The following is a 15175-nucleotide window of genomic DNA, read 5'->3' as shown; positions in this document are numbered from 1 at the left end:
AAGTTCTTTGAGGCCCACATTTATCAATCACGGTGGGGCTCCAGCTGTTCACGAGTCTTTGGCCTGACTTCAACAGCCAGGCTTACAAATTGTCTCTGAATAGTGGCGAGCAAGGCCCCTTCCACCCCTCCTTTTGTCGCTGCCTCCTGACAAATGCTCCAAGGCTGCCTCTCACCAGACACACACACACACACACACACACACACACACACACACACTTTTCTACCTTCTGCTCGCTGCTATCAGATGGCCTCCTTTGCATTCTCACATGCCTCACTGTGGGCGTCTTTATCCGTGAGGCTGCTGGAAGCCTGAAACATCCGAAAGGGACACATCAAACTCAGTGTTCTTCTCTGGGTCCCCCCTGCTGTGCGTTTTCTCTCGTTTTGGTCTGTTCAAAATCTTCATGCTGGTCAAGGCATTATGGTTCAGTACTTTGAAAAAGTCCCACTATTGCTTAAACTTTTTAATATTTTTTGAAACATTGCAGCCATAAATTGTACTGTATTTTTGTTTTTTTATTGTGATTTTAGGTGTTAGAGAAAGAAATCATTCCATCACTGTGAGGAGAAATGAAAAGGGTAAATTGTTTCCTTTTCTTTAAACAAAAAATAAAATCTGAAATGTGTGTTTATACACATTTTGAGCATTAAACATTTCACATAGCACTGTGCAACCCATTCTTCCAAAACTGAAATGGGTTTTGCACAGCAAACCCAAAGTAAAACAAACACTGCACATAATCCTGAACGCACCCAGTAACAAAAGGTGGAGGCAGCGTCATGCTGTGGTGTAGGAGTTCCTTAGGAGGACAGTGAAACTGTTCAGAGATGATGGGATGACAAAGCTAAACATTGATTATTCCTGGACAAAAATCTGTTGGAGGCTGGAAAAATGACAGAGCTAATAGAGACATGATCCACTTGCATCTGGAATTGTCAAGAAAACTGGTTCTACAAAGTAAAGTCACCAAACGTTGAAGAGGATGAATGATTTTACATTTACAACAGAGTGCTCCTTTGTGCTGATCAAATAAAATCCAGCTGAAAACACTGAAATTTGTGGTGGTAACATGATCAAAAGGACAAAATTTTCAAGGATTTGTCGTTCTTCTGGAACACCCTGTTGAGGAACGCTTCCTTAATTAGAAAAAATTTATTCAGGTATGAGCTGATAAAATAAATCTCTTTTTATAGTGCACCTTAGCAAATATGAAATATGAACAAGTGTGAAAAAGAGAGAAAAAGATGTTCTCTGACATCATTCTACATCAAAGCCTGGGTCTTTCAGTGTCTGGCAGTCAGCACTCCACTTTGGTTTTGAATCATCTGTCACATACCAAACTCCCGCTGAAAAAACCATCTGAGACTGACAAGCCACAAGTCCCTCCAACTGCTGCTTAGTGACAGCAGTCAGCTTCAGACTTCAGTGATTTAGCCCTGAAGGACAGGCAGAGGCACAGATTTCACTTCGCCAACAAACTTCACTTCAGTTATTACCCACTTTAGAGGTCTTTACTTTTGTCAACCCTTTATTAAAAGGCTTGAACCAAAGTATTACAATGCCAGGAACAGAGATTTGTTCTAATGTTTCTACTTTTAAATGTTGCTAATTTCTTTCTGATTATGAAATCTCCACAACAAATACTAAATAGACGTTGCTGTGATATCCTAGATATGAAGGGGGGAAAAAAATCAGACTGTGAAAAGTTCTTCAAAGACCAAACTCCTACTGAAAAGGTCCAAAGGTGAAATTGTGTTTGACCTAACCTTGCTTTTGCAAAAACTTGAATATGAAAATTAAACTAATGACTTAATTTCTGATGACATAAATTACCCAGGCCCTCTAACACTGAGGGTCTGGGTCAGATTTTGTTTTAAGAGTGGGTTTTATTTAGTATTATAATATGCAATCCACATCATTCACCGTGTAAATCTTTGAAGGTAGTGTTTATAAAGACCTTAAAAAGTATCAGGATCAGAATGAGCTTTATTGCCCACAATTTTGTGCATGAAAAGTTTCATGAGCTTTGGTCTTGTGTTTCTCTTTATTTTAGGATTCATCAGTCTTTTCATATTCAGTCCAATTCTTAAGTGTAAGATTCCTTGTAGTTCATTCTATTTTTTTAATATGCTTAGTTGGAAGTTACATTTGCTCGACCTTAGTTCCTGATTTTTTGTTGTTTTTTTTCTTAGCATTTGGTTAATAATCTATTATATTTTACTTCTTGTTTACAGAGATTTATGCCGCTGCTGTTTACTTCTGTGTTTCCAGAACTACCTAGTAGCTTTCCCTCTGTGTCATGGCTGCATACAGTCAAGGCCTGTCTCCTACTTGGTTTTCTCATACAGGCTAGTTCTGTGTTATTTTTGATTCCCCATTGAACCTGAGGGTTTTTTTTTTTTTTGTTTTTTTTTTTTTTAATTAATTGAACTATTCATTTTCAATGCAACTATTTTTTGGTACGCTTTGCAATTAGTTGAGTATTGTTTTATGTGCTGTAAACTGCTCTCACAAAGGTTCACGTTCAGCTTTCTCTCTTCAGTCTTCACTCACTTGGCCCTGACCTCGAGATTTAAGTTCAGCAAACTGATTCATCTTCATTCATGTTTTTTTTTTTTTTTTTGACCAATCCCAAAAAATCATGATGGAAAAGAAATGCAGCATCCCAAAAGAAAAATGGCATCTCCCTTCAGATAAAAAATGGAAATGTCATCCGGGGATGAATGAAATGTTCAGGTTGTCTTCTGTATCTATTTCAGAAGAAATAATTAAGACAGATGGGCAGATGAATTAACTGTCCTCCAAGGTCAAACAGCGATTGCCTTATTACTCTATTATTTCATTGTGCTGGAACTATACCATTGATACCATTTCATGATATTTTGTACTTCCACACCAGAGGAGCGAGTGGGAGAGAGGTACAAATTGATTGTTTGGCAACCAGATCAGTCATAGTCATGTTCGGCAGATGGATTAATGGCTTTGATGCAGTTTGAAGCAGAGACACTGCCTACATAAAGACAGGAGAGATTGGTTTGGGCCCTGGGGAGCTGAATGGATGTGTGGCTTGCATGTAAGGTTGCTTGGTTGTGTTGCGGAGGGAGACAGGGTAAGAAATGTTAGCAGTGACTTTGTTACATTCTTACAATTGTACTTTTTGCCATTACATGTCATTGATTACCAGGCTCATGCTTTTCTAGTATCTGTCAACCAACATTCTTGTTGCCACATTCAAAATGTCAATTCATAACACATTTCTGTGTTCTATAAAGTGTGCAGTGATTGCCATAGTTTTAAAGGTACTGAAATCTTATTGTAACCTCACAGTACAGCAATCAAAGGATTCACATCCCTTTAACTTTTCTAAATTTATTGTGATACAACCACCATCTTGTGGCTGCAAGCCCTAAACTGGAGAAGAGCCTGCAAACATATCCTAGGAGTTTGAATCCCAGCATGAAGTTTAAGTTTAAGGATTGATTCAGCAGCAAGAATGCAGGTTTTATTTAATATCACTGAATGCAGATTTCATGCTGAGGCCTACTGGAATCTCTTTCTTTTGGCTAAATAAGAATTTTTGCAAATGTCTTTTATTGTGAAATGAACCAGATGTGAATGCTTTTCCAGTTAACTCAGACATGATTTCAGGTGATCCCCACAAATAATTTCTAAATGTGGTGAAATTAATCAGCTCCAGTCTAATTGAGGTCAGTGTCTTGATACTGCATCAGCGGGAAAAGAAGTCCCACAATGATTCGTTGTGGTACGAGTACTAATATGAAATTATTTTTATAGCTTTAAATCTCATTAATATTTTAGGAAAACATGTAGGGGGTGAGAGGCAGCATAATCTTATTGAAGTGACATTCTCATTTGACTACTTATATGTTTAGATGTGTATGGTGATAATTTACCTGAGGCTATAAGATGGTATCAAATTAATGAAGAGTGAATATTAATCTCATACTTTTTCCTTCATTGAGCTGTTTTACTTATTTTCAGTAAAATAGTTTTTTTTTTTTTTTTTTTTTTTAATAAAATTGTCAGTGTACATGCACCTAATGGCTTATGAAATTCCCCGGGTCTATTATGAGAACTGAAAGTTTTTTTAGTGGGAAAGTGGAGTGCAGCATGTGGCCCTTCAGTTTGTGTTTTCATAGTCACAGGAGAATAATAACTAAACAAGAATGTTGTTACTCTGTAATGGGAGTGAGACAAAATGGTTTCTCTCACCATTATCAACTCCATTTCTTCCTTCCATTCTATCTGATGATCAATTAGATCTTAATGGATAGCCTGCTGTGTTGTGAGATGATGACCAACATGTTTTTGTATTGAACTAAGTAAATGACAGAACCACACAGAACTGAACGTCCCCTCCAAATTATTCTCTGTATGTTTCAGTTGTTGATTACATCATTTTAAATGCATCGTGATCGGATTTACATTTGGATTTCCAAAGTAATTTTGTCATTAACTTTTATAGCCTAAGAAGAAGTTATTATTTTTTGCAACTATTACACAAATATGCTCCAGTTCTTAACAAGTTCCTTTAAGAGTTTAGATTTTATGACTACCGGCCATAGGTGAACCAAAATTGCACATCATTTTCACATGCAAAGAAAACAAACGAAGGTCAAAATCAGTAAAATAGTGTTCTGTGTATTTGAGTTCAAGTTTATGACAAACATCACATGTAAAATTTCATGGGTAGTTATTGTGGATTCGTAATGGGATTGGTATGACCAAAGTTTCCCAACACTAGTGATGGAAGACGTGTGTCCTATACTCCATGTTTAGGGGTGGCAGTGGAAGTGTGATGGTTATGTTTAATCAAGTTTTTGGGAAGCCAGCCTGTTCTCTCTCCTGACAAATAAGAGGAACGTTCATATTTGTTTACTGTTGGAAACAAAACCTGCACAAAGGATGTTAAACAGATAAGTACTTATTACTTATAAGCCACTATTTTTTCCCCACAAGACTCAAATATATTTACACACAGAGAAAAAATACTACTTATGCAATAATAATCAATTCTTTATCTTAAAGAGGGACATAGCTTATGTTTTATTCCGTTATCGTCAGTTCGAAACAAAATAATCCAGTCCAGGTTTTTGTCCTTGCCAGTTCAATCCATCCAAAAAAAAGTAACAAAAACAAAAACTCCACTCCGCACTTTACAGGCAATCCACAACAGAGTTTCAAACGACAATGCTCTACTAGCTAACACACAACTTTGCAACTTGTACAAGCAGCTGCAGAGATAGACAGGTTTTTATAACTCGCGGTTTGGAAAGATACTTGGTCCAAAGAGAAGCGCTTCTGTTGTGAGCCAGGCAAGTTGTCAGACGATTCAGGACAAGCTGCCACTGACCGCCTGTCAGACGACGCTCCCTTTGCCGCGCTTCCTTTCAAAGGGGCGTTGTAACCGGAAAACACTGGGCTTGGCTCGCCACTGTGTCGGAGAATGCATGCTCCAAAAGGAAATGGGGCGTGGAGGTGAGTGCAATGTATGCGAAATATTTAATATCTTAATCTTATTAAGATTGGGTTGATGCATGTGGTTACTGAAGCCTAGATGCAATAGATGAGTTTGCTGTACTTCAAATTGTTGAAGAAGATCTTGCTGGTTATGATAAAGAGGTGTCAGGATTACAGGACAACACAGATCCTTCTAACAATGGAAAGACCAATTACCGTATTTGCCGCACTATAAGGACTATAAGGCGGACCTTCAATGAATGGCCTATTTTAAAACTTTTTTTTATATATAAGGCGCACCGCATTATAAGGTGCATAGAGTAGACGCTACAGTAGAGGCTGGAGTTACGTTGTGTATCCACTAGATGGAGCTGCACTAAAGGGAATGTCAACAAAGCAGTATGACTCCAGCTGGCGAGGAGAGCCTTCCGCGACTGGCCGGTCGATGGTCACCGGTCACCGTTCCTGCACAGCATGTTCGTGGAAAACGTGGTGCTAAATGACCTGCAGACGACCTGATTCTAGACCATTGGTAGGTAGATTGGTCAGTAAAACTTTATTAATAGGTTACAAACCAGCATTCTGACAACTATCCCAGCATGCACCGCACGCTTCTTCTTCCACGGGAGAAAATGAAGTCAGCGACTGCTTACTGTAGTTGCTAGGCCTATATATATATATATATAAAAGGTGCACCGTCGGCTTTTGAGGAAGTTGAAGGTTTTTAGGTGTGCCTTATAGTGCGGAAAGTACGGTAACTCAAAAGTCATATTTTATGGTTGTTGGAGGAAGCTGGAGTACCCAAACAGAATTCATAGAGGCACAAGGAGAACATGCAGATTCCTTGTAAACAGTTGGGATTTGAACCCAAGATGGCAAAAGTGCTACCACCTGCTCCACCGTGCTGACTGTTGACACCCGTCTGAGGGTTGTTTAGACCTTTTACAAGGTGGTGCTCCCTGTCACAAACCAAAATATTCAGGAGTAGCTGGAGGAGCAGAACAACCATTTTGAGGTTTTGACTCGAGCATGTGTGAGATGTTTCAGACAAGCAACAACTCATATATTTAATGGCTATGTGGGATAACACATTATCAAAGATTTTATTTTAGACTTTATCGCCTTTGGATCATGTATAATCTGTGCAGATTGTGGTTCTGACAGCGTGGTAATTAACCAGTTTAATCTTTGCAAATTGCGGACCAGAAAGAAACATAATGCTAAAAGAGACAGTTGATTCAACTTTGGCTCAGACCTTGATTAAAAAGGCAGATTATAAAATAGGATTTATTTCTTTATTACTTTGCAAGCATTAATTTTTTTTTAGCTCGGAAAATTTTAAATCTACTGTTTTTCTCATTTTTTAATTGCCTAAATTAATATCTTTTTTTTTATCACTCCCTCAAACAGTTAGCATATTTTTTAGAAAGCTTTTTACATGAAAAGTAAGTACATAGCTCGCATTTTGAAACCAAAATGGACACATAATTAGTTGTTAACATCTGTCTTCATAATAGAGTGCAACAATATAACACAGTGTTTCAGTTCCCCTTTCATTTGAGCACAAATGGCAATCCCCTATTTTAAATGACAGCGCCATTAGTAGGATAAATTTTCCACATGAAAGCGGTGAAAATCTCCGATATTCACGTGGTAAGACTACACAGTCCTGCTCCTTTCACAGTCACAAGTCCTGCAATACAAAACCCTGATCAACATCCAAGGCTGCCTCTTGTCAGCCGAGGAATATATAAAGATAAATGATATTATGTTAAATTCCACTTAATGACAAATTTTTAATTTTCTGAACATGGTCATTTTCTGGCTAGTGAGTCAAGTGTAAGGAGCTAATTACGTGAGGATCTGAGCAAAAATAACTCCTCATTTTCAGGGATAATGGAAGAGAAATGTTGTAGATTAATGGCACTATTTATCTTTTTTAAATTTCGATCTTTCTCTGGTGATGGCTGTGCTCCCCTTGGAAAATATTCATAAAATGAAATTGAAGTCGTAACTTAATAGGTTATTAAAATTTTTGAGTGCATATCACTTCTCTTTGCGTAGCGGTGTAAATTTAAATTGAAGTTATGTGGCATTCAGAGTCACTACTTGATATTTTTTTCCCTCCTTCTTTAATGGTTTCACAAAGGAGAAGGAACATGCGTCTTTGTCAGGAGGTATTTGCTATTCTAATTTCATGGCAGGCCAGATTATCAAGAAGGGAACGGCACATTGTTGGCTGCTGACAACTCCTCAGCCTTCAGCCATGTGTTTCCATTAGGAGCCCTGGGTTATCCAGGGGTTTGTTCCTCCTATTATTTTTCATTTCAGTCTTTTATCTTGATTTAAAGTGAGGCTTGCTGAATATTCTCCCCTGCCATTTCATTCCCCTTTTAGGAAGTAAGAAATGCTGTACCGTATGAGGTTTCACAGGAGGGACCTGTGCTCTCAGGGGAGGCGATACAGATCGGTTCAAGGTGAAATAACTATCTTTAGCCAAGCAGTGTGTTTGGGAATGCGGAGAGGAGGAGGGGCGGCAGAGTACCTGGAAGGAACAGGGACACCTGCAGCAGAGGGTTTCTTTCAAGGTCATAGGGCAAACCCTCCCTGAGCCTCTCAGCCAAGTTTACAATGCGTTTTTACTGACGGTGCTGTTTTTGCAACAGGGCTGCACGCGTTACTATAAAATGTGTTTCACTTACTGGCCAACAACAATGGAACATTCAGAAATGTTTATTGCAACATCTTTCTTTATGTGGTAAAAAAATAAATGAGTAATATGGTGGTATGCTACGTTTCTTGTAACTTTATCAAACAAGCACCTATAGATACTGAAGTATTAAGACTTTCTCAGTTACCAGATTTGAGTAAAATAGGCAAGGGACCAGACATTAATATCCATTTAATATGATGGAGTTTTACTCAACAAATAAAGCTCATTACAGAAACATGAAACAAACAATAAAATCTATTTTCATTTTTGATTCTTTTTGGCAGAAATGAGAGGATCCGTGGTCAGGTATTTGGAACTGTTAAAAAATGACCTCCACCTTGACAAGACCACAACTCCATCTGAACAAAGTGACCCCACAGCATGATGGCCCCTCCACCATGTTTGTGGGCCTAGTGTTCTTTTGGTGAGGCGTCAGACCATAGCACAGTCCCTTACAAGGCTTTGGGAGGTTTTAGCTCCGTTTCTGATATATGAAGGACACAAAAGATTCTTGTTTCATGCAAAACACAACCAATCCTTGTTAGAAATCCCTTCAGCTCCTTTTGTGTTACTGTCAGCCTCTTTGCATCCCCACTGACCGCCAAATCTTTTGAAAAACCCAGTTGTTGTATACTATGTCTTCACTGTGACATAGTGTATATGTGGCATTGCAGAACTTTGTAACTGTTCTCTGAACTGGTACCTCTATACAATGAGATTCTTTACAATTTCTCTTCTGAGACAGAGTGTAGATCTCTGAGGAGTCAACCTGCTCAACAAACACCAATGAGATTAGAAGCAGATATCGAACTCTTTCAAGAAACAGAAATGAACACCATATCCAAAATTCCCACAGTAATATAGTTGGGTACGCCGACTTCGTCACACAGTGCAAAAACATGACTGCAAGGTTATCGGTCTTTCTAAATGTCCTTAGGTGTGAGTGTGTGCATGGTTGCTTGTCCTCTGTGTCTCTGTGTTGCCATGGGATGAACTGTCTAGGTTGAACACCCTCCACTGGTGGGAATAAGCACCAGTGGAGGGTCCCCGTCTGGGCCAGTAGGTAGACAATGAATTCATGGATATTTGAATCATTCTAACACATGGTGTTTGGTTAAAACCATTAAACTTCAAACCCAATCTGAGTCTTATATTATAGAAATAATGTAGAAGTTTCTTTCTGTGGAGAGAAACTGGTCCATTTTAATACATTGTTTTGATTATCCCTTCAACCATTTTGGTATCAATTAAATTTGATGTAATGCATGAACATGTAATTCCTAATTTTGAAGGTTTTTTAATATTAATGTATTTGGGATGTTGTGTGTAGAATTTCAAAATAGACTTTATATTTTAGTGCTTCCAGACAAAATGGAGCACTGGACGCTTCAGAAACTTTAGCTAGACCCCAGCCTCTGCCTCTTAGCCACCTTCTCAAGAATAGTTCATTTATTTACATTCTGAGAAATTTAGAGAAGTTTCCACTTAAATTAAAATGGATACGATTTTGTTCCTCCAATTCAAAAATGGACGCCGTGCAAATTTATCATTTTGCCAGGGAGATAGCGCCATAGCTTCCTATAAAAAATGCTTCCTGTTTTTTTTTTTTTTTCCTTCTTTTGCCTTCTCTCTTTTTGTGGTTTCTATTTAGAAATTCTGCAAGCTCAAAACCTCTCACATAGGAATGCTCATGCAATCCTGACCTGTTTAAGCTGTATAACGTTGATAGGTTGTCAGGCCCCCAGCGAAAAGGCCCAGAATAAAGCGAGCTATCCTTTAAATTGCCAGGGTGATATTTGCAGATAATAAAAGAGATAAATCAGACAATGTGGCTGAATATTTCATTTGTTATCCATATTCCTTATGGGCAAAAAATGCTACAGAAATGTAAAAACAGCAATTCCACTTTACCCCCTCTGGAATTGTAACACTTGAGATGCTGTTTTCATGTCTGAAGACAAAGTGCGTGCTCTCCTTCAGCCTGCAACAGATAAATCTAATAGGCAGCCAGAATTACTGGTTGTAATGTTGTGTAGTCTTAACCCAGTCTGCTCTCTCACTAGTTTTATTTCTGTCAATCTCTCAAACTAATGGATCCTTGGCAGAAATAGCTGGAAAATGCTTTCTATTTATAGATTTATAGAATGCAGCACAAGGGCCAAAAGAAGGTATAGTAATAGGACTGTTGTCTAAAGTGCACACGATGATGATATGTGTACATTTTCATTATTAGGTTTCTGTGAAATTAGTGTGCTTTTTTTTTTTTTCTTTAAATCGTAAGCAGCAAACTGTATTCTGATCCTTTTACATTCACATTCCAAAATAAAACCTCGGGGAAGCAGTTGCATTCATAAATCACTTTGTTCGCCATTAGTCAGCCTGTGTGTGATTTGGTTAACAAAGACCAAGGATAACATCAGATAGGGATAAAGAAATGGAGAGGCTTAAAGCAGGGCGAGGGTTTGAGCAATATTCTAAGTTTTGATCATTTTATGAGTGCATTCCAATTCATCGTCTGCGAATGGACAGAGTATGACCTTGGTTGTGTCCAAATTCAGGGGCTGCATCCTTTGAAGGACCTGGTCTACCCTGATGATGTGGCCTGGGACCTTCGTTGACTGCGAAGACCAGAGTGAGTAAGTTCTGAACTTGTGTTATTAATGAATATCTTTTTGTGACTGCTCTGCCTCACTTCTTTTGTGTCTTGCAAGAAATCAAGGCAGACAGTAGCAAGCCTGCCAAAACCTGACCATGCACCTAAATGGGCGAGGAAACAGAGCAGCAGCCAGAAAGGCCGTGGTAACTCTGGGGGACCAGCAGAGATCTCCAGCTCAGGTGGGACAATCTGCTTGTGACAAACTTAATTGAAGTGTAGATAAAAGAAAATCAAGATTGAAAACAAGCTTTAAGAAGCTAAGTTTTGTGTGAAACACGGTGGTGACTGGCATCATGTTGTGGGGATGCTTTTCTAAGCAAGGAAAAGGAAGCTGATCAGAGTTGATGTGAGGATGGAAAGAGCTAAATACGGAGATCAGAGATGGAGGCAGAAGTGTGCCTTCTAGAAGAACATTTTTATGTTGTAATGGCCCAGTCAATGTCCAGACCTAAACCAAACTTAGATTCTGTCGCCTTGTATTCTATTTTTCTGTGTGTGAAAAAATATGCAGATTTTGCAGCTGTAGTTGCAGCAAACGGTGGTTCTAGAGAATCAACTCTGGGATTTCAGAACCTAAGCACTTATCATTTTCCTTTCACTTCACAATTATGCTTCGCTTCATCTTGATATACAGCATTAAATTATTTTTGCAAGACATTGTACATTAATGCATTTCTACTTAAACTGAACTTAATTGAATTGCGTTTGGCACCTAAACGCATCCAGCCCATGCAGCATCATCACATCAATCAGGTGTTTTTCACCCACTGTGCCCCCTGTGACGTCCTGCTGCTTCCGTGATGGGCCTTTTGCAACACTCTGCCCAGAACATATCCCTCGTCATGCAAATCATGCAGATGTACATGATGTTTCAGAAATGACACCTTAGACCTCCCCCAACCCCTGGGTGAGATTTTCCTCTCTGCAAGTGGCGCTGCTTTAATCTTTATTTCTTCGCGTCTGTCCTCCCAGGACCTATAATATACTGTCTCATTTCTTCTTTTTTGCCCATTTTCTGCTAATTCACCACCATCTGCCTTGGCATCTGTTTGAGAGGAGAAACCGGGAGGGGAAAAAAAAAAAAATCTGGAGGTCTGTTCTTTTTCTTCTTGCTCTTCTTTCTTCAACTTTTTTGTTTCTGCTGAACCAAAACTTCCACCCTAACTTGTTTTTCTTGGCTGCATAGGCCTCATCAAATCCCTTTTAAGAATAAAGCTACATGTAAACCTCAAACATGCTTCCTCTGTTGTTGTCAGCCCCCCAGTGAAAAGGCCTCAGCCCTCAATGACAAAAAAGAAGAAGGGAGGGTAAGAGGTCATATCCTTTCCATGTCCAACCGCTTAGTCAATAACCACTGTCAACAGGACACGACAAAAGATCAGAAAAGAGCAATTGTAATTTTTGGACAAAGGCGGGGAGCTTTCATAAGGCCGGGCTGAGAAAGGACACCACCTCCCCCGTGCCTCGCCGCCTCTCCTCCCTTCCCTTCTTTGAGCGTTGCTGACAATGGGGAAGCCTGCTGCAGCGCCGGGGAGAGCCGCGGGATCACCTCAGTCAGTCTGCGGATTACAGACATTCTTTGGCAGGACCAGTGTTGCTGTGGAGAGCCTGCCGGCGTCCTCGTGGGCCCTCTGAGGCCGCGGTGCTGCCTCGGGGGCCCCCGCCGTCCCCACCTCCCCTTCCCTTTTTTGTATTGTGTTTGGATGTTTGACAGACACAGAGCCCATAATAATCTCTTTCCCGCAGGGACCTGCACCATTTGTTTGGCAGACCCTACAAACAGTTTCAATCCCCTCTCTCCCTGCCTTGTCTTCGCTGCTGCAGCCCATCGCCGTCATCTAATTAATGCAGGCTCCCTTTTCATCTCCACTTCCTGTTCATTATTTGATCCTTCCCTCCTGCTCTCTTAAGTCCCGGATTTAAAAGTCACTGCCTCCGCTGGTTATCGTACCACATTTGAGTGGCTGGGGATTAAAATGGTGTCCTTTCCTGCAGATTAAGACTTTCTTACATATTCATTGTTTTACCATTATTCCTGCTAATATCCTCAAAACTACAGCTAAACAGGCCATTTTCACCGAGGGAAAGGATTAACTTCTTCATGCTTGTCTGTTATTTGAAGCAGCTTCATGTGATTTAATTTGCAGCAAACTGTGTACTTTTGCATTGGTAGTAAAATTTGCATTTTAATCAGCATATCCCAAGGGACATAGTTATGTTCTGAGACTGTATGCCTGAAATAGAGCACATTGCTTTGACATAATGAATATTCAGAGTGATTACTTAGATAACAAGCTGCTACAACTGCCATATTAACAGAGAACTGTTAAGAAAAGTGATTTCAAATTTTATAAAATACCCAATGTCTTAACCCTCCTGTTGTCCTCGGGTCAAAATGACCCATCTTTACAATGACCCAAGGACAACAGGAGGGTTAAATGCATTTTATTAAACGCTTCCCTGCATGTAATATTTCACTTACATGTAATATTTCAACATGTTTATGGCATTTATCACACACTAGTACAGCTGTACTGGAATTGTTGATACCAAACAATGTGGATTTGTTACAATGGCCTAGTCAAAGTTTAAAACTCAGTCCAACTGATAACTTGTGCAAATTTTATAAATCCCGCATTGCAAATGCTGTCAATTGTGGTCAGTGAGATACTGCATTCAGTAGTAAATTTTGGAGTTAGGTTCTGGTAGTTTGTGTACTTCAGTCATAATAAAATTGGCTCTGGTGATTAGTCCAATAGAGTACACAACATTCTGGCTTTGTTGCCCAGTAGATATATATTTATTTTATATTCTAAATTCCTTAAACACCTGGACAAGTGGGAAGTTGTAATGTACTTATTAGTCTAATTCTAGTTGTCTAGTTTGACACACGGATCAACTTAATTGTTTCCTCTAATTGTGACAAATATAATTTTGTAAAACAAAAACAGTAGGCCTACTTCTTACTGTCAAATAGTGTTTTCCCCGCCTTATAAAGAGTAATGCTAAAGTTTGGGTGTTTATGTCCAGTGAGAGATTGCGTTTCTACTATAAATTATGAATTCATTTAAAGCTTATTTTTACATGCATTTACCATTTAAAAGGAGACATTTAAAAGTTTCCATTACAACAAACCCTTCAAATCTTTTAAACTTTATTTTAACGCTTTAGGCACTTTTTTTGTACTCCGTGAACCTATAGGATGTGTGCTCTGTTTAAGGATGGTTGGTACCTTTAATGATGCACACAGAGAAGATCCGCCATATGGAGAGATATACAGTGAGGGTACACAACTGTAGCGATCTATTTATGACCTCTCCCTCTGAGAAAGAGAGATTTGAGGAGCTATAATTGGTTCTCCTCACATGTATTCTCCCCAGTGTGCGCCCCGCGCTCTCCACGGGGAGCGCTTTGATGATAACTTGCTGCATTACACGCTAACTTTTCGACAATGGCTACATGCTCTGTCTTTATTGCCCTGACTCCTAATGGCTATCTTGAAGTGCCGCCTCTGGCAATCCGGTCGCAAATAAATAGAAGCTGACACAGTAATTTACTCAAATCTTCTCTACAGTTTTGCCCCATTCTCCCTCCAGAGATTACCCCTGTAACAACAATTATTTCAAATGTCATTGATTCTTGCCTGCTGGGCACAAAAAAAACAACAACAACAAAAAAAAGAACAACAACATATCTTTTTTTATATGGAAAAAATGAAACATGTTTGGGGTGAGCTAGAATATTTAGGGGTCTTGTAAAACACACGACAAATGTAGGTTTGCTTGGTGGAGTTTCTCTTCTCTATCCAATTGAAAATCTTCTGTGTTTTTCACCAAATGACTATTAACCTTCATCTAATAGGGGCAATAGTTCTCATTTAGAGAGAAGACCCAGTGGAGGACGTATAATTTCCTTTCAGTGGAGTCTTGTCAGCTCTCTACACTAAACAAGATGAACACTCGGCTAAGGAAATGCTTATTTCAGTCCAGCCATCCCCCCAAAACACGTAAAATCATATTTCCAACTATTCTGTCAAAATCTCCTTTAACGAAAAGCTGAAAGAAACAGTTGTATTACAAATAAAAATTATTGATCTGTATATTTTTCTGTGTTGAGCATGTGTGGGAAGATGTTTGAGTGGCTGCGGGGTCAGAAAAAGGTTTGCGGCTCATTTTCTTGTTTCATGTTGTCGTGCACTGCACAGCTCACTGGAGGGAATCTGAACATGTCACAGTGTCATGCCGGTGTCTCTGTCTGGTTCTACATGACCCCTTTCACCCGCTGCTCTCCTCTCTGAGGACTCTGCCTGGCCAGAGACACAT

General features: G+C 39.3%; 1 long non-coding RNA gene across 3 annotated transcripts in view; it reads left to right on the top strand.

Moving 5' to 3' along the window:
• The first annotated feature begins 5188 nt into the window (after positions 1-5188).
• LOC106961138 (uncharacterized) overlaps positions 5189-15175 on the top strand; it is a 61928-nt gene continuing 51941 nt past the window's right edge. For all 3 annotated transcript variants that reach the window (XR_001427718.1, XR_001427717.1, XR_001427719.1), the window contains exons 1-3: positions 5189-5502; positions 10756-10829; positions 10909-11032. This is a non-coding gene — a long non-coding RNA (uncharacterized LOC106961138). The remainder of the gene's footprint in view (positions 5503-10755; positions 10830-10908; positions 11033-15175) is intronic.

The sequence above is a fragment of the Poecilia latipinna genome, unplaced genomic scaffold (genome assembly GCF_001443285.1).
Source record: "Poecilia latipinna isolate Pla-1442-1.1 unplaced genomic scaffold, P_latipinna-1.0 Scaffold1269, whole genome shotgun sequence".
In the NCBI taxonomy this organism is placed as follows: Eukaryota; Metazoa; Chordata; class Actinopteri; order Cyprinodontiformes; family Poeciliidae; genus Poecilia; species Poecilia latipinna.
Note: the sequence above shows the minus strand (reverse complement) of the source record. Positions and strands in the feature narration are given on the sequence as shown.